The sequence below is a fragment of the Gekko japonicus genome, unplaced genomic scaffold (genome assembly GCF_001447785.1).
Source record: "Gekko japonicus isolate JY-2015 unplaced genomic scaffold, Gekko_japonicus_V1.1 scaffold537, whole genome shotgun sequence".
Taxonomy (NCBI): domain Eukaryota; kingdom Metazoa; phylum Chordata; class Lepidosauria; order Squamata; family Gekkonidae; genus Gekko; species Gekko japonicus.
Genome location: NW_015162495.1, coordinates 743,786 through 763,863, shown reverse-complemented (window position 1 = coordinate 763,863; position 20,078 = coordinate 743,786).

The window sequence follows — 20,078 nt, the reverse complement described above, 5'->3', positions numbered from 1 at the left end:
GTGTGGGAGGAATAATTCTAACATTCTCCATGACAATTCATTGAGGTTCTCTAGCGCTGATGCTGTCGGGAAGAGGGTAAAGTTCTGTGTAAGCACTTTACATTTTTGCATTCTTCTATCTCAACGAGATTGAGCTGCGGTGGCTCAGGTGATTAAGACACTGGACTGCAGGCTGTGGAAGGTCAGTATTTCAGCAGTTCGAGACCCGGGTGCCACATGATGGAGTGAGCTCCCATCTCTAGTTCCAGCTCCTGCCAACCTAGCAATTCGAAAGCAAGAAATTGCAAGTAGATAAATAGGTACCACTTCGGTGGGAAGGTAACAGAGTTCCGTGCACCTTGGTGTTTAGTCATGCCGGTCACATGACCACGGAAACGTCTTCGGACAGCGCTGGCTCTTCGGCTTAGAAATGGAGATGAGCACTGCAACCCTAGAGTCGGATTCGACTGGCTTTCGAGCAAGGGATCCTTTACCTTTACCTATCTCAACATGAGGGTGAAGGAGTGATGTCTGAAACCCATTAGAAACAAACAAACATCTCTTTATCTGGGTTAGTGTACTTCAGAGGGTTTGTGCTCCTTCTGCTTTACACTTGCATGGAGGTTACTGGTTGCATTGTATCTCACTGCTTCCTTCAAGAAGTTTCAGTGCTGTGTTCGCGAAACCTTTTCCACACCTCATTCACTCTTGTTTCTACTCTGTTCCCGAGACCATGCATGGAACAGTTGCTGCAAACCACGCAAGTCGTCCCAAATGCTGTCTCTAGTCCTGTAGAAGATAGTTAGTACCACGTTGAAGAGGGACTAACTTTGACAATGTGAAATCTGTTTCAGACTTCAGTTAAAACTCTGTGAACCGGGTCTTCCAGGCTGAGAGGCCAATATTTAATTATTCAGTTCAAAATAATTATGAGTTGACTCTAAGCGGAAGAACTTTGACTATATGAACCTCAGATATCCAAGGACTGGCCTACGTGTGAAAGCCAGTCTGGTGTAGCAGTTGGACTAGGGGTAGGGAGACCCAGTTTAAATCTCTGCTTGTCGTAAAATTTTGTTGGGTGAGCTTAGGCTAGTTCTTCATTCCAGTTTGTTTCAGGGCGTTATTTTGAGGATTAAAGGAAAAGGGGGAAAGCATACTCCTTGGAGAAGAGTGGAATTAAAATGTAATAAATAAAATCGATGTCACCCTGAGTACCTTAGAATAAAGGGAGAATAAAAACAAAACAGATAGGTGTAGTACAAAGCGGTAGGAGTGAGGTGGTAGAAGTCTGCTGTAACAGAACGGATACGGGGGAGTAGCATTTTTAAAAGATTTTTTAAAAAATAAACAACCTCCTTGTAAAGTACAAAATGGGAAACAATAAGAAATGGGATGTGCTAGAACCCCTCTTCCCCAATATGGTAATTGCTTTAGTTGCAAGGGAGTTTTGTGTACATGTGTAGCAAAGCAATCAGAAACTGTGTCCTCCAGTTACAGCCTGAAGTGGTACAAGCCATGCTGTCGTCTCAAGATTCTACCCTTGATCAGGTAGATTCTACCCTTGATCAATGCCAGTGTGGCATTGTGGTTAGAATGGCAAGCTAGGATTTGGGAGGGCCTGGTTCAAATCCCAACTCTGCCATGAAGCTCATGGGCAGACTCTGGGCCACTCCATCTACTTCACACTGGGGAAGGAGAAGCATATAGGTGTGTGGGGTTATTGGATGAAGAGCGGAATAAAAAGGCACGGGTGGTGGAATGTGCCGTCAAGTGATGGCCAGCTTATAGTGATCCCATACGGCAAAAGACAAACAGAGGTGGGTTTGCCATTGCCTGCCTCTGTGTAGCAAACCTGGACTTCCTTGGTGGTCTCCCATCCAAGTACTAACCAGGGCTGACCCTGTTTAGCTTCTGAGATCTAACGAAACTGGGCTAGCCTGGACCATCCAGGACAGGGCAGAATTGCACTAGGCAGGTCGATTTCCCTGGCCACTTGCTTCATCGCAGTATTCTGCTTGCCATTTTAGCTCTAGGTTGTTTGGAACGTTTCCTCTGCATCTTCCTAATCTCTATACTTTCCATCTTCCCATGAAGAAACCATTGGTTAACCCCAGCCAGCAAAGCATTCTTTTGTTGTAACCGCAGAACCAACCATTTACTCATGCCAGTTTATCTGCAGCGCTTGTTTGGGCTGGGCCTTCTGGAGATGCTGTAGGTATCCGCGGGAGAAATGCAAGCCTGCACATATAGGTGCTTTGTTTCTGCCCTCAGCCACTAGAACCAGTTATTTAAATAGAAATCGTATAAAAAGATCAGATGTGCAAGGAAAATTTATAGATCAAGATGCTTAGAAACAGCTACCAAATGCAACGGGGAATGCCCCCGAGCTTCTTTTTTGGTTTTTATTGGGTACACAATGCATTTTATAGCACTTGAGAGGGCATCCCAACTCCATTAGTTTGTGAATCAGCTCCATTAATCAGCTGACACCCTTGTGAGAGTCTCCTGGTGGTTTTAAATTGAAGAATGGAATTGACTGAGGCAGGAAAACTTAATTTATTTAGTTAAATCTCACTTTCATAAACATTTCAGAGGCAGGACATATGCACATTTTTTCATAGAGGTGTTTTTAAAAAAAGAAAAAGAAAATGGCATGTACTTTACCTTTTTTTCTTCATGAGCTGAATGTGTGAAATTTGACAATTAAAAAAAATCTTAAATCGGGTTCTTGCATACACATTTAAATCAAGAGCCAATTGTCTTTTTTAACCATATTTTTTGTATTTTTTTTTTAAGATTCACAAATCAGTGATGGCAATTTAGTATAATGGAAAGTTTCCCAGATGATGAACAGTAGGACAACATTTATATTAAATGATGATTTTCTTTAAAAAAAAAAATAGCAGCAGCAATATCTCCCTAAATTAATCTGGGTAGGGAAGGGAATGAAGGGGTCAGTATTTGGTATTTTGGCATGTTATTTACCTGGGATCAAGGGTGATGGGTCTATCAATATCTGTTAGCCATATTCAGAGGCAGCATAATTCTGGCTGGAAGATGCTGAGAGCAACCAAAGTATGGTTTATGTGGTGCTCTCTCAGCAGCATCTTCCTGACCCACTGTTACGGACATTTTTTTTAACCCTGCATGAAGTTTCTTATATGCTTATAAACCCATACTCTCGACCAAGTTCTTTTCTCACCTCAGCCTGGCTGGACTTATCATGAGGCAAGGGGTTGGATCCAGGCATGTTTTCAGCTAGTGAAGAAGAGAAGACGGGGTCCCCTTTGACCACCACACTGTGGATCATGGAACCTTCATGGACGAAAGCCATAGGGTTGTAGTAAAGTGGGGAACTGAGTGAGACTGAGCAAAAAAGCAAGGTGAGGTGATGGCCAATGTTCCCTCTAAGCTTTGGAGTCTTGTGAGCAAAAATTCTACTTTGTGAGCTCCTGGCATTGAAGCTGCGAGTGAGCGATTTGGCTGCTGTATGAATTAGCTTGCTCTGGAGCCATCCGTCCTGAGCTGAGACAAAAAGGTGTGAGCCAGAGGCTAAAAAACGGTGAGCTAGCTCACACTGACTCAGCTTAGAGGGAACACTGGTGATGGCTACGGGATCTGCTCCAACTCCTGAGCCATGCTGTGTGGCAGAGAATGGCAAACAATCATGGTGGCAAGGGTTAGCAGCCTTTGCCTTTGTTGAGTTGCCGCTGTATCTAGGACAACTTGAGCACCTGCATTATGCTGCCACTTATTAATTTATTTTTTGTGATGCAACAGGTGCAAATGTGTGGCAAAAATGAGCACCAGTGTCTTCCACTAAATCTTACCAAATGGTAAGAATCTTTTGCCACACATCAGGGTGACTTGTGAGGAAAAATGTTTGTATTTATCCTTTCTAATCCTTTCATGTTGAATGAAACTATTAGTATAAAAAGGATGTGAAAGGAGGATAACTTATCTGGATAGCCCAGGCTAGCCTGATCTCGTCAGATCTCAGAAGCTAAGCAGGGTTGCCCCTGGCTAGTATTTGGATGGGGGACCTCTAAGGAATACCAGGGTCGTGATGCAGAGGCAGGCAGTGGCAAACCACCTCCAAACATCTCTTGCTTTGAAAACCCATAGGGAGTCGCCATAAGTCAGCTGTGTGTCTAGCTCCTGAACTTCACAATTTTCTGGAAGAGATTGCTTTATTCCATCTGTCATTTCTCTCTGTAGATCAAAATCTATGCATTTTTATTCTGCTCTCCCCATAAGAGACTCTCAAGGCAGAGTACATGGTTCTTCTCTTCTCCCCTTTAATTCTCGTTAAAGAGAAATTCCGGTTGATTGTTACCCAGTGAGTTGAACGCCTGAGTGGAATATGAACCGAGGTTTCCTCTGACAAAGGGGAGCTTTGACTCTCGAAAGTTGATACCCTGAAACTCTTGTTGGTCTGGAAGGTGCTATTTAACTTGGTTCTAGATGACACTCTAAGCAATATGCAGCAGTGGCTCTCCAAGAACCTCAGTGCTGCCCATCAGGATACACCAATCAGTTCAGGGTGGCTCAGGATATTTGCAAAGAGCTAGCCATGTCATTTATGTTGGAGCAAAATAAAACACATCTTATGAAATGATGGTACAGCCTATAACTCAGGTGTCCTCCTTTGTGGCTCTATCGTCTGTCTGTCTGTCTGTCTGTCTGTCTATCTGTCTATCTATCATCTATCTATCTATCTATCTATCTATCTATCTATCTATCTATCTATCTATCTATCTATCTATCCTTTTACTGTGAGAAAGAGTTCCATGCAACTGTAAAGTCAAGCGTTTAAAATATATATTGTTACATTGTGCAGCATTGTCGGATCAGCCTTGTAGAGTGTAGGGAGTAGGGTTGCCAACTTCCAGGTGATGGCTGGAGATTTCCTGGTATTACAACTGATCTTCAGATCGGTTCACCTGGAGAAAATGGCTGCTTTGGAAGGTGGACTCAAAAATATTATATTAATATTATATTAATATTATACCCCACTGAAGTCCCTCCCCTCCCCAAACCCCACCCTCCTCAGGCTCCACCTCCAACATCTCCACTTATTTCCCAACCCAGAGCTGGTAACCCGAGTAGATGGGCTGGCTCTTCAATAATTACCCTTGTTAGCCGCCCTGAGCCTTCGGGGAGGGCGGGATACAAATCTAAAGAATAAATAAATAAATAAATAAATATGTTCTTCATATATAGCCTGAGTTGTTCTTCCTATACTGGTCTGATTTATTCTTTCTGAATAAATCTTGACAACCAATCATAATTAAAGGTGTTAAAGGGTACACTTGACTTGGTATATTGTAGAGACTTGGCATATTGGAAGGCTTTTTGCACACTTGCAAATGAAGTTGGGCTGGATGGTCTCTTTATAGTCTGGTTTTCTGTCTGTGAGTCACTGTAATTTGTAGGAAAGCAGTTATTCAACACCTTTTGATATAACTGCATGGAAACACAGTGTGGGGAGCCCTGGCGTGACTGCTCGGCAGCTGCTCTTTGTTGGTGTGTGAGAAGCGGAGGGCTCTCCTGGCTGTATCATTGACCCAGAAGGAGGAATAAACAAAGAGCAGTTGGGTGATTTGTTTGTCTCAAAGGGCAGCGATAAGGAGGGCAGTGCAGCACATGTTTACATCGAAGGTCACAGCAGTGCTGCTTGGTTGGGTATGACACCCAGTTTATTAATGAAGAGATAAAAATGCAGAGAAGGTCTGGCAAAGCAGCTGATAAAGAACTTGACTTCCTTCCAAGCATGAATGGCAACGATGAAGGAAACTGGCATGTGAGAAATGGAGCTACAGAGTAATGAAGACTCACGTCAGGATCTACCTTATTCTAAACCAGACCAGTTCGTCAAGGTCAGTACTGATTACTCAGACTGGCAGCGGCTCTCCAAGATCTCAGGCAGAGGTCTTTCATATCACATACTACCGGGTCATTATTGAACTGGAAATGCCAGGCTGGGGGAGGGGAGGGGGATGCCAGCTTCCTTGTTTATAACTTACCTCATAACTTTGTTTATGTACATTGGCATTCTTTTAAAAAAGTAATACACGGACACTTAAAGGTGCTTTGGTCCATCAAGGTCAGTATTGCCTACTTAGACTGACAGCTTCTCTCCAGCGTCTCAGGTGGAGATCTTTCATACCACCTGATCGTTTTAGCTGAAGATGTCATGGATTGAAACTGGGATCTTCTGCCTGACTAGCGGATGCTCCACCGTGAAGCGACAGCCCCTTCCCAACAAAGCACCATGTGGTACAGGTGGGAGCTGTGTTGGGGAAGGAGAATCAGGCACAATCGCTTCTTCTTGCTCTCGCATAAACACAGCAAGCCTCGATCCAACTAGTAGTCGCATATCACAGGAATAAAGAGTGATCCCTTTGAGGACATGATTTGCCAGAGAACACTGGCTTCGGGACCACTGTTAGTGAACCTGATCAAGTACTTGTGTGGGATGCTACTGGAAGACGACTGTTAAACCATTGTGTACTTTCCCAAAGAAGAGCACAGTATGTATGAAGAAATAAACAGACCTCTAGAGCTGACTCCCTTTATTGAAAGCGCTGCCTGTTCAGTATGGGCCCATAAAGTTAAAGCCATGGTTTCAAGGTGTTCCAGCGTTAAAGATGGCTTGTATATTGGGAAGTCAGGAAGCATTCGGTTCCACGACTGAGATGGCAGATGAAGCTGATTTATCACCTGAGCAGTGGCTTGGGGTACCATGATCAGTTAACGGTTATGATCTTTTACCATTCTGCAGGGCCTGTAAAATGGAGCTGTTCTGCCAGACCTTTGGTTGAGGCAGCGGGTGTCCAGTGAAAACAGCTCGGCCTCCCCTGCTGAAGAAGAAGAGAAGAAGAGAAGAGATTGGATTTATACCCCGCCCTTCACTTGGAGTCTCAGAGCGGCTTACAAACTCCTTTCCCTTCCCCTCCCCACAACAGACACCCTGTGAGGTGGGTGGGGCTGAGAGAACTCTGACAGGAACTGCTCTTTTTCAAGGACAGCTGTGCCAGAGCTTGTGACTGACCCAAGGTCACATCAGCAGGTGCAAGTGGAGGAGGGGGGAATCAAACCCGGTTCTCCCAGACTAGAATCCGCACACTTAACCACTACACCAAACTGGCTCTCTTAGGTGTGAAGATACCACCTCCATGTGGCTTGAATTGAGCAAACTCAGAGTCCAGCAGCACCAGTACCAGTGCAGAGTCCAGCGGCACCAGTACCAGTGCAAATAGTTTTTAAATGCTATTTTAATGTTTTAATTAAGTATTTATGATTATGTTTTATGTTGCCGAATGGCCTAGCTATTGCTGTGATCTTCCCTGAGTCCATTCACTGGGTGGGAAGACTATAAATTTGAAAAATGAAGAAAAAGAAATCTAGGATGTGGTGAAACTATAGCTCAGGGCCCCCCAACTAGGGATGTGCTTTCAAGTTTACCTGAACCAAAAATATACCCAAAAAACTCCCCCACCACCACTGTTTTTCAGTTTGGGTCTTTTGGACCTGGAAAAAAAAAAAAGGGATTTCTGAAAAATCACAAATCCAGACACTTTACTGGTATTAGGATATGGGTTTGTTCAGGCCCAATAGACTCAAACCAAAAAATACTGAGGGGGAAAAAATTGCATGCCTCTATCCCCATCCTTTTTGAGCCTGCAGGGACCCTTGGATTCTGATACCCTTGGTGGACATAATCACAAAATGGCTGGTGCAGGAAATGGAGCCAACCGCAGAATATCAGGGAGTGAGGTTATGCATAATTCTAACAGTAAATCTTCAACATCTTCAGGCCGTATTTCTGTTCAAGAGTATGCCTTTTAAAAGGAGCATATTTTTAAGTATTTCTTTGCTAGCACACAGTTTACCTGCAGTCACATTAAAAAAAAAACACCAAAACAAGCACACCTGCACAGCCAATCATATCTCTAGTGGCCATTTAGAAGCCCTCCTGAGCAAAAGCCTCTTCTGGCCTCACTGATTTTCTAAAAACACTTGGTAAGCACCAGGAAAGGTGTTACTGTGTGCCATGGCACTCATGGGCATTATGCTGGGGGACCCCATACCATAACTTTTGCCGTAGCCGCCTCCCAGATTGACACGAGAATGGTCATCAGGGAAGCTGCCTCTGGGATCTGCCTCAGGGCGGTCCTGGCCAGGGGTTAGAAAAACCAAAGCAAAATACGTGTGGTAGGGTTCCACGATATTGCTTCCTGATTTACGGAGGTTCTTTATGTAAGGCTTGAGAACCCCCAATGAAACAAAACAAGAGCAGCACTGAATTATGGTAATCTGAAGCTTTTAGCAGGTTCTTCCAGTTCCTGGCTTTGTCTGGAACAAGGTGTTTGATAGATTAGGTGCCTTCATGAAGGTAACAGCACAGCGCAGCAGGAGATAATGCGGGAAAATGTTGCTGAAGCAAAACTTGGCAACTGTTGGATTTTTTATTTAAAAGCAACAACAACCTATGCATAAGTTTTTTCCATCTTCGGTTTTGAAGAAAATTATAAAAGAGCCTTTGGCCATTTCCCCCCCTCTTTTGGGTGGTTGAAGGTTATTAATTTGAGTGATTTATTGGTGTATGCAATTAAATAATTGAAAATTAATACAACATTCTTGCTTTGAGCATTCAGCTATTATTTATTTATTATTATCTGGGATTAAGGTTAATTATAGATATGGGCATAATTAAAATTATAGCCTGACTAAGATCATTCTTTGATTGATTATGCCTATAGTAAGCACTGTTTAATAGGATTTATTCAGCCGTTAGCAACTCTTCAAATTTATGATCGGCTTCGCATTTATAAGAGCACGCTTTGGAACACAGTTGCAACTGTAATTTAATATTTTGTGTTTAGGCTGCTTTGAAAGAGATCCATTTTCTTTGTGTTAGTGTATATTCTATAACGTGAAAGAAAAGCAATTTAAAATAGTGCATACCAGCTGGAATTCCCCAGAGGGGTAAAAAAACGGTTGCTGTGCAGAGAATAACAACTTTTCACATCCTTTTTGGACTAAGTTTTGGGTGTTTCTTGATTACAGCATTGATGATAATGGGGTGGACCCTGGGAAGTTAATGTTCCCGCTTTGGTTTCTGGTGATTGAGTTATGAATTTCAAAGCTGTTTGTTTTGAGAAAGGCCCATAGCTCTGTGGTAGAGTGTGTGATTTGCCTGCTATCTCCCGTGTGAAACGAATCAGGTCGTAGGGTTGGGAAAGCCCCTGTACTGGGTTCTTGAATTGGAGGTGAGAATAATGTGAGCAATATCCTTAATCCATCATCCTGATCCCCATCAATTTATCCTGTCAAAAGATTTCTGAAAACGCCGGGTAAGATGCTACTACAAAAGGTATGACCCTACTGTGACTAGAACCCTGCCGTGGTTAGGCAGAGTAGGCACAACTGGGCTTGATAGGCCAATAGTTGGATTTGGGGCTTAATTAGATGTAGGATTCCAGGTCTGGATTAGGAAATACCTGGAAATTTGGGGGGTGGAGCCTGGGGAGGAGAGGAAGGACATTAATGGGATATAATGCCATAGAGTCCACCCTTCAAAGCAGCCATTTTCTCCAGGGGAACTAATCTTGGTTGTCTGGAGATCAGTTGTAATAGCAGGAGATCTCCAGGTGCCACCTGGAGGTTGGCAACCCTAACGAGATGTGATGTGGCAACATCCATGGAAGGTACTTGCACTGTCAGTTAAACTAAAAATAGCAATTGAGGGGCAGATTCTGATTGGGATTACAGTGCAGGTAGTGGAGAGGAATAATGTGTGTCACATTCATGATCATAAGCGTCACCCCAATCAGCTGTTATGTGTCTCATAGGGAAAAATACAATTCATCCACCTGTATTTTTCATCCCTGTGGAATAAATAGCAGGCCTGGGAGAGGGTGGTTGATATCACTGAAAACAGTGTGAGGCCAATTTTTTTTTTTTTTTTTTTAAAGCTCGCCTGGACCATCCAAGTCAGGGACTATTCCATATGAAGACCACAAATCATATGGTAGTGCAAGTAGTGTGTCTCATCAGTTCACAGCATACCACATGTGCACTGAGATTGCAACTCCATGAAGGTTGCATATGAATCTGACTTAAGTTGTGATGATGGATGGATCTACACCCAGTTTTCCAATGACAAGTAGCAGACATATGCCACCAGTCTGCATTGGAACCTTGGTGTGGAAGGAGGGAAGTTAAAGCCAATCTCATTAAATCTCAGAGGTTAAGCAGGGTCGCCCATGGTTAGTATTTGGATGGGAGACTACCATGGAAGTCCCGGGTCACGTTGCAAAGGCAGGCAATAGCAAACCACCACTGAACGTCTCTTGCCTTGAAAACTCCATGGAGGTTAACATAAGTCAACTGTGACTTGACAGCCAAAAAAAAAAAAAAGAAACAGCAGGAGCGGTCATGGCTAAGTGGTAGAAAATCTGATGTCCTGAAATCAGTCCATGGCATTTCCACTTAAAAGTATCAAATAGTAGGTAATTTGAAAGACCTTGGAGAGCTGGGGCTTGTCAAAGTAGACAATACAGACCTTGATAGACCAATAGTCGGAATCAGTATAAAGCATCTTCATGGCTTCAGTTCTGTCCCCTCCCCCAAATTTGTAGGAGGGCTGGACATAAGACCGATATATCTTCTCAACTAAACCAGGGCAAATAAAGTTTGGGTGTCTTTTCACGATATCAGACTGTTGTATTTATACAAAATGGTGTTCCTTCAATGTCAGAATTTCACCAAAGGAATATAATTTATGGGAATAGACAAATCCTAACCCAGAGCTCTGATCACCTAGAACAATTCCAGTTTAATTTTAATTTGAGATTAATGGAATTCTGCACTATCAGCTAAATGGTGTTACAAAGAAAGGCCTTGTATGTTTTAGCAATTTTTTTATAAGGAGGACTTTTAGGAAATCCATAAATTATATATGTGTTTGTCAACAAATTATTCTTTGCTATACTGGCACCACATCTGTGTAAATGACCTCTTTAGTGTATTTTGATTGCTTTTCATGGTAAACACTTTGCATTAGGTCTTCTAGAGCTGTGTAAGCTTATGTTTTTTCGTTAGGGTTTTTGCCCAATTTGATAGGAGTAGATCCGGGGGGGAAATGGTGGTATGATGTTCTCCCACATAAATGTATTTATAACTGCGCTTAGAAAGAACTTTATTCTGCTTCCAGTCAACCCATATGAGTGAGGTAAAGACTTCCGGTAATGACAGTTTTGAGAATACCACATCTGAATACTCATACAGTTCTACACTCATGGTCACCTCAACGTGTTGTTGAACTGTGAGGGGATTATGAGCCCACAAGAGAAATGGCCTTGAAAGACCCTGAATTCTTGCCATCAAGCCATTCCATTCCTGGCCATCTCCACACCCCGCTATTCACATTTGTGTCAGGCTTGACCTAAATTCCTTTGGACTGAATGAAAAGAGTCCCTCTGACTTCCTTTGGGGCTGTGTAATACACTGGTTGGTGATCCTCCAAACTATCATGAAGGAACTGCTAAAGCGGTAGCGATCGTAGCAAAAGGCACACAAGAGAATGAAAACAAATGGATAAATCTCGTCTTCATTTGTCTTCTCTTTCCCCTTCCCTTCCTCTTCCTTCTCCTAACTTGAAACACTTCAGGCAAAATCCCTGTGTAAACCAGCCTGTGATAGTGGTGGCCCAGTGTCCAAGATACTAACTTGTTACTATCATGGTCACTCCTCAGATGCTAACACTGCTTATTTTGCCATGCTTTGCTGTTGAATCTTAGATAGCTGCAGTTTCGCTGTATATTAGCAACTCTGGGGCTAATTTATTTTGTTGATTTTTAACATAGTTTATGCTGCATTTCTGGAGCTCTAATCTCAACCCCCCAAGCATATCCCTCTGCAGGTCTGAGGCTAACCTCTGTTGAGTTGCTGTAGACTTTTACTCCTCTTCAGACATGCAAGAATCCAGGGATGCACACAATATAATCCCCTATGATTGGTAGACAGCATGGAGCCTCTGGATTGACAAGGCCCGGTATAAATGACCTTTGCATATTCAATAGAGCAGTGTACTCTCCCTTCTGCACTTCACTTTCCAGCTTCCAATTTCTCTTTCTCAGATCCATAACATTGGGAAATGGTATGGATTCAGGTATGGCTATCCGATGCTTTACCTTGGCCCTAGTGCAATGCTAATCAATGATATGGGAGATATACCTTACACCTGTCCAGGAACACTCCTATATGTCCCACCTGTCTGATTTGTATGCTGCCTTTTCTCCAGTGAGTTCAAGGGACTGTACATTACCCCACCCTTTAATTCTCACTAGACCCTGGTATGGTTGGTTGGTTAGTTTGGGAGAGAATCACTAATGAGCTTCATGGCTGAGGGCCTAGCTACATCACTGTGTTTACAGGTCTGCCCTGAATCCTGTCATCTAGTCATGACACCAGGTGGATTTGTAAGCAATGTTTTGGGTAGTTAGAACGAGAGTGGAGGGGCTGAATCTGAGTCTTCTCAGTTCTAACTGGGTATTCTGACCGTTACACCTGCTGGCTCTCGTACTGGCTTTAAAACAGCAGAGGAAATAAAAAAGACAACTCAATGCATTGGGCTGATCTACCCATTAGAGAACTTGGTTATAACATTATAATCAGTAAAGTTAATTAAAAGAACCACTTCCCCCAGTACTGGATTAACTTCTGAGTACCTGTTAACAGCTATGTTCCCTCTAAGCTCCACAGTGCTATGAGGAAAAATTCTACCTTGTGAGCGAAAAGAGTGAGTAGTGTTAAAGTTGTGAGCATTTGACTATTGCATAAATTATTTTTAGAAGATTATTTCCATAGCCTTGTAACACTCTCAGAATGAATTCTTTAAAACTATATTTTAAGAATAATTTAAACATTATAAGAGAAAACAGAATCAAGTCAAATTTCATCACACAAAATGTTGTCCTCTACAGGGGTAGACCAGGCCTCCAGAGAACAGGTCTGCCCACCCCTTTCCACTATATTGGTAGACTTGGCTTCTATAGAACACGTCTGCCCCACTTCAGTCTACGATATTGGTTTGGACCATCACCTTGCGCTGACCCTTAGATAACATACCAGCACTTAGGGGAGAAAAAACTCTTGCTGTCTACTTTGTGTTTTTTTTAGTGAAATATGACAACCAGCATTACAGGTCAAGTATAACAGAGGTGGAACAATCATTGTTAGAACACTGCCTAACCTAACAAACAGGAGGTTGCTTAAATGTTATCAACCTGCCCAAACCATTTGTTTATTCAGATATTTATATACCAGTTTTCCCTGTGACTCAAGGCAGCTTGCAAATCATACTGAAGCATAATAGGGGTGTGCAAAAAAAAATTATGATTCTGGCTCAATTATAGGCTACGGGGACCATTATTGTCAATGAGCCCCATAGGTTATAATGGAGAATTGATCTGGGGGTACCTGTGGCTCTGGGGGGCGGTTGTTGTTTTTTTGAGGTAGAAGCACCAAATTTGCATCATAGCTACTGGTGTCTCTCTTCAAACCCCCCCCCTCAAGTTTAAAAAAGATTGAACCAGGGGATCCAATTCTATGGGCCCCAGAAGGAGGTGCCCCCATCCTTCATTGTTTCCTATGGAAGGGGGAAAAACATTGTGTGTTGAAGCTAAAATGCTCTGAGCAGCCCTCTGAAATGTTGTGTGCCAGTGCCCCCTAGCACAACCTAGAGGGAACTGTGGTTGGCAGCCATAATGAACATGGCGTTTGGAAGATGTTGCAAAATGATCACACACTTATGTGCATACCCTTACCACTCAAATATAATCTCAAATGTGATGCATGCTTGTCACTGTTAGACTGTTCCCAGCTGATACGGCTTTGAGCAGATGACACTGGGATTTGGGGGGAACCAAACATGTAGGCTAGCGGAATGCCTTGCATGCACCATGTCTCTTTCTTCACAACAGGGCACTTAAGAAGCAAATAAAGCACGTGAAATAAGATTTTTAAAGCTAAGCAAAATAGGAACTGAAGCAGCATAATTTCTTTTTAAAAGGAATGTCCCACTCCACAGCTGGGAGTACATGGATCTCTCCTGCATTTGCCTAGTGCTTATGCAATCTAAAATGGTTGCAGCGATTTTAATACTTGCAGCTTTGTCTAAATTGTAATAAGAACTTTGAAGGTTAAGCCATACTAGTGAGTAGAGCGCTCAAAATATTTGGCCATTTCAGATTCTTCGAGGTTTCCAGTTTATGGCAGCTTGCACTTGGACATGTCCCATCAAGCTCTGACAGAGATGTGCCAAGTCGGGGCGATCAGGAGGGGTCTTGGCTGGCTCCAGACCCCCAAGGGGCCTTTGCAGGAGGCTCCCAGCCCGGGGAGCTGAGACAAGCCTCTTCCAAAGCAACGGCTGAGGAATTGAGGCTTACTCCTTCCCCGAAAGGTCCTGATGCTGTGGAGCTTTCATGGCGGTTAGAGCTGACAAGAGCAAAAGTGAAACTAACTCCTGAAATCAATAGCCAGAATTCAACAAAGAGCTAAGTAACTCTTTTCTAAGCGATAAATGATAAAGTCTTCGATCACTAGATCGACTTGGCAAGAAGCGGTGGGTGGGGAAGGATTGGTGATTCACACACACACCCCGAACGAAATGGTCCATGAGCACTACAAAAAATACTGAGAAAGCATAACTAACCATATAAGACTTTATCTGAGTTTGAAAGGTGTACTTTAATCCAAGAAGCGCTGGAATCGGTTGTCTTTTATTTTAAAACCATAAACTTTCTTGTAATATAAACAATGGCTGGTCGAGGGAGATGAATACCGATGGAGAAGAAACTTCCAGCCGGAAGCTCAATACCAACAACTCCCACCCAGTCCCTAGAGACGGCTTCAGACTTTCCCAGTATGCTGACCTCTGCATTGCGCCCTCTGCTGGGGCAAATGTCGACTATGAATACCAAGCTAGACTCTTTTCAAAATCAACTTTTACAAATGGGGAAGAGAGCTGACAAAACGGATCAAAAGATTAAGAAGGTTGAAATAAGTACCAAGGATATAGAGAAAAAGATGACAGAAGAGAAAAAAAGAAAGAAACACAGGGAAAAATCAACTTCTACAACTCCAACTGGAAAGGTCCATCTATGTTTGCACTTTCAAAGATTATCTGAGCAAAAAGGTGAAGACTTGAAATTGATCTTAAGCTAGGCAATAGCATCAATCTCAGATCTCAAGCAAGCGGACCTCCAGAATGAAATGGATTTGGTGTATCGTACCTACCCGGATTTTATAAGAAAAAAATAAGCTCCCTGGCAAAATATACGTCAAATTCTCTAAGAGAACTATAAGAGACAATGTTTTGAAAGCCACATCGGGGAAAATACTAAAGATCCAGGAGGAAGAAATTAAAATCTTAAAAGATATCCCATTTGAGATCCGGAAACGAAGACATCAATACAAAGACTTGATCCTCTAGCTACAAAATAAATCAATTGTATCCAGATGGACTTTTTCAGAAGGACTCACGTTTAAATTCAACGATAAGAAAGTTAAAATTGACACTGTCCAAAAGGCAAAAACCTTCTTGAAACAACAATTAAACGCGAACAATGATTATGGTGAAGAAGAGGATTTTAGTAATGAGGAAAAGGATAATTCTTCAAGCAAGTCAAGCAACTCCAGCAGTAAAACTTCAGAATCCGAGAAAGGAGCAGTCGCCCCAAAGACATCAAGAGCGAAGAAAAAGAAGCGTAAAAAATAAACACAATGTATTGGATTATAAGTCACCTAGATTTAGTAAAACCTATTTTGGCGTAAATAAATATATAACAGCTTTACTTATTGTTATACAGGAACTATATTCAACTGTAAACTATAATCTCATAGATGCTACTTGTCGTAGTTTCAGAGTTGTTCCCCTGTACGGTGTAGATTTATAAAAACCAATTAAAATATTTAAAAAAAATATTTGGCCATTTCAGAGGTTTTCAGGCTTAAATAACACCTTGGTGGCCTGTCACTCTCTCACCAAAAAAAGTTGCAAGCTCAGATAACAGAAGTTTCCTTCTTTGCATCTTCTGAGCATATCTTTATATTAACAATATGTTTGTCTTTGAATAGAGAAACCAAATTAATCATTTTTATGTCTTGGAGCTTTTACAAAGTGGGCCTGCAAACTTCTCCTTTTTTTTTTCTTTCTTTTTTTAAAAAGTGCCGGTTTAATTAATTGAACGACAAATGTTTTTACTGCCACTTAAATTGAACAGGCAGGAGGCATTTTCATATACACTTGTCTGTCCATGTATCATTAATATTAGTTCTGATTTTTCTACCTTTTGAAGTGACTGCAGAAAATTATCCTGTGGTAGGAAAGAGGTCATGCAAATCCACCCTGGCTGTGAGAACCACCGCCTCTGATCACACCCTGTTTGTTGCTTTCAGACATGCAAGACTTAACTTGCCTATGGGTAACATGCAACAAGTCAAAGAGCATGTATAGTTGAAAAATCAAAAGCAAAATAGGGAGCTGATTTACTCACATGTTTTATTTCTTGTTTCATTGCACCAAATAGAGGGCCAGTGCGCAGCAAGAGGCACCAGAAGCAGTGGTTTATGAGTCTCCTGGCCCAAAGTAGCAGTAACCATGCGTACAGCAAGTCCCAGCCTTCCCGTTGAAGTACCGTACTGGCTTCTGGGCCACAGATTGTTAGACCAGAGACAAAATTACCCTCAAGTAATATAGGTTGCATTGATGGCATAATCTCCTATTGATTTGTGGCACAAGTGCCAAAAACACATTTTAGGTTAACCCTCTACACATTCCAACCATATGCTTGTGTCGGTGAAGGCCATTTTGATGCTTTGACTCATGCACAGTGTAGCAATAAGACTTCCAGCTGGTTTGGCTTCACAGCACCAAAACTGCCCTAGAAATTAGCTTCATTGGCTGAGAGTTCATTTACAAACCCATGAACTTCCATGACACAAACTGAACCAGACCCTTGTGCCCTCTGAGAGCCAGTATTATCTTCTCCGACTGGCAAATGCTCTTTGGGGTCCCAGGAAGAGGCCTTGTGTATCACCTACCATCTGATTCTTTTAACTGGTGGTGCCAAGGGTCCTCTGCACACAAAGCAGGGGTTCTGCCACTGGACTGCAACCCCTATACTGAATTACAGTTCAAAACGGTGCTGCTTTACTCTTAAGTAATATTTTACCATGCACGTGGGCACCTTAAGGCTGGCCTGCCATCGTCTATAGAAACTTGCTAGCTCGTTAAGATCATGGTTGGAAATGCTTACCTGGCTTTAGAAATTAAAAGGTGGCCACGAGATACAGGATTTTTTTGTGGCCGCACCTCCTTTCTAGAAGGCCGTCCCTGTGAAAATTTCCTTGTTCCCTTCCGAACAGTATACACCCAGTGGAGACACCTTTATTCTCCCGAGTATTTAGCAAAACATTGTGTTTAATTAGTGTTCTGCTGCTATTGCAATCATTATTTAACCTTAATAATGATTGTTGTACTTTATTAAAATATTATAATATTTTTGTCAATATAGTTTTATTGTTTTTTATTTTATACTAGGAAAAAGGCCCATTGTGGAAATAAATACAACGGCCTCTAGAAAGAGGCTCTGGGTGGGTGCCCCAGCCTTGGACACTCAGTGTCAATTTGCTGTGGCGACTTCAGCAGGTATAATGACACTGAATCCACCATTTTCTCTAGAGGAACTGATCTCTGCTACCTATAGAACAGTTGTAATTTTGAGTGATCTCCAGCCCTCACCTGGAGATTGGCAACAATGGTTACCCAGAAGGGAATAATTGGAGGGTGGAATCTGTGGCTTTGTACCTGTCCGAGTTCCCGCGCCTCCTGAAACCTCACCCTCTCCAGGCTCCATCTCTCACATCTCCAGGAATTTCCCACCTGGAGTTGGCAACCCTATCTCCTTTCCAGCCAGTCATCAACCTACCTTTATTTTCCCCTCACTCTTCAGCTTTCCAACCCCCACACACCTGCAGCCTCTCCCGTGCTCTGAAGCCCTGACTGCTACATCACATTGGCTGTCATACGGGGGCCACCTAAGCAGCATATAAGGATACAGAGCCCACCATTTTCTCCAGGGGAACTGATCTCTGCCATCTGGAAAGTAGTTGTAATTCTGAGTGATCTCCAGGCCTCACCTGGAGATTGGACACATTTTACCTCAGAACAGCAAAACTGTTTAGAATGTTAGAGGCAAAAGCCAATCAAGTTGCATATGCAAACGACCTCTGTGTTCCGCGGCAAAGGCCATTGAGGCTGCATATGCAAATAAGCTCTGTGTTCTGACTGGCAATGGGGGGGAGAGGAAAAGCAAAATGTTTAGAATGTTGGAGGCAGGACTCAGGCAAAGCAGCCAGTGGATAGGGAGACCCTCTGAATGACAGATCAGAGAGCGAAGTGATTTTGGAGCGTGTGGAATGTTCTAGAGAAGTGCCACCACCATTCGACTTTTATTTACAAGGGAGATTTGGTTTCATAAACCGCCTTGAAAACAGTGTGTGTGTGTGTGTGTGTGTGTGTGTGTGTGTGAAAAGAGCCATCAAGTCACAGCTAACTTCTGGCAACTCCATAGAGCTTTTAAGGCAAGTGAACAAACAGAAGTGGTTTTGCCATTGCCTTCCTCTGCCAAGTCTTTCAGTGGTCTCCCATACAGGTACCAGCCCTGCTTAATTTCTGAGTTTTTATGAGATCAGGCTATACTATGGCATTCCACACACCCCAGAACAGCCTATATGTGCCACTTGAGTCAACCGAGAGCTTGATGAGGCCCTTGATGAGGAAACCATGCTTAACTTAAAACCAGCATTTTGGGTTCCCTTCACACATTCCACAGAAACAAAGAGAGAGGAAGTGTAAATAATTCATATTCTCCCTTTCGTCACGACCCGGCCTTGTGAGAAGAAGAAAAGTGTCCACAGCGAGGAAGTTCACATTGTGTATTCAGAGAAACTTTGGTCTTCTTTTCTACCGAATGTGCAGAGCAGCCCAAAAATTCTTGTCAGAGTTTGGAGGAAATGGCCGTCGGAGAAACAATGACACAATCACAAGTAAAAGCTCAGAACACTGTGCCTTGAGCCATTCAGCAAGACTTTGGAAGATGTGCAGCCAGAATGAATAGCCATTACCTGATGAAAGCCAGACATTCTTGTGAACAAGCTCCACTGTTCAGAGTAAAACCAAAACGAGATTGAAAGGTCTCCAGGGAGTCAAAAATGGCAGAGGACGGAAGACCATAATATATGAAATCATGCTAATAAATGTGAAGTTGCAATTTATTCATTTGGAAAAAATGTGCAAAGAAGAGAGAGAATCCATTGTTTTATGCAAAACAAAACATCTCAGTAGTGGTACCAATAACTGGAAAGGGTCTGTGACTGGAAGTGTGTAGTGGGTTTCTTTTTTAGTGAAACGTCAACACTGAGAGGATGGTTGAGTCAAGTTGTAAATGATGACTCACCATTAGTACTGTAATTGGAAGACTCGCTTCACCTGCAGTTGATTTACAAAAATACAAACCTCAGACCACAATGCCCTACTCTCACTTCTGAAAGAATGTTAAATCTGCCTGCTGTAGATTGATCTCATACCTTTCCTAAGAACCAGAAACCAGAATCATATTGTTTTTCTTACCTGCAGTCCTTTCTAAATAAACATGTTTTACCCAGTGAATGACAGTGAGAGCTTAATTGCTTATGTCTGGCAGGACCCTGGCTATCAATTGGGCAAAATTGGAAGTAAGTATCCCAGTAAGCATCGAAAGGCGAGATGATGTTGTAATCTGTATTTAGCACTTGGAAGGCTATAACTCTTCAGGGTGAGGGAGAAGGGAAAAAAGGGGGCAGAAGCTGAGTTGGACTGAGCAGGTAGAAGATCTCAACCCTTGATGGAAAGTTCTCCCTGAAATCTGTACCAAGTGAACGCAGACCCTGCACACACATTTGAGCCGGCACATAGGGTAAGCACCTTTTAAACATGATGCTGACATCTGGGAGTGCCGCCATGCGTATATATCAGTGTACAGCAGTGT